Here is a 567-nt window from a genome sequence, read left to right on the forward strand (position 1 = left end):
GGGAGGGACAGCCTGGCCAATGGGGGTGGCCAGAGATTGCCGGAAAGGGGCACAGCCTCAGGGAGCCAGCTCTGGGCCTGGGTTCAGTTCCGCCTTCTTCCCTTGGTGCCAGGAGAAACAGAGCAGGGCAGCAGGAGGCCCAGAAGTACACAGTGTTTTTATTGAAAAGTCAGGCTTCAGTTGGCTGGTTCCATTCAGCTTGGCTTGGTGGGGGTCCCTGCCCACAGTAGCCTGAGCCAGATCTTCCTGCAGGCGCACTTGGCTAGACACCCTCCCTTGTCCGTCCCCTCCTCTCTGATAGTGACATTTGAACAATAAATATGCAATAAATAGTGCTCCTGGGCCAGCTGCCTTCAGAGCCCACAACAGTCCCTACCAGTCTTCTCCGGTCAGGACAGGCAACCTGGGGTTCTTGCGGACCGGAAAGTCCCCAAAACTCTCAGGGTCCTACAGGACCTCGGCTCCATCTCCATTGCCAGGCCTGGGCCCGGTCTCCAAGGAGACCTAGCAAAGCTGGGTCCAGGGCAGGGCAGGGCAAAGCAGAGCTGGTGGGTGGGTGCTGGGAGG

The sequence above is a fragment of the Sus scrofa genome, chromosome 6, assembly GCF_000003025.6.
Source record: "Sus scrofa isolate TJ Tabasco breed Duroc chromosome 6, Sscrofa11.1, whole genome shotgun sequence".
Classification (NCBI taxonomy): Eukaryota; Metazoa; Chordata; class Mammalia; order Artiodactyla; family Suidae; genus Sus; species Sus scrofa.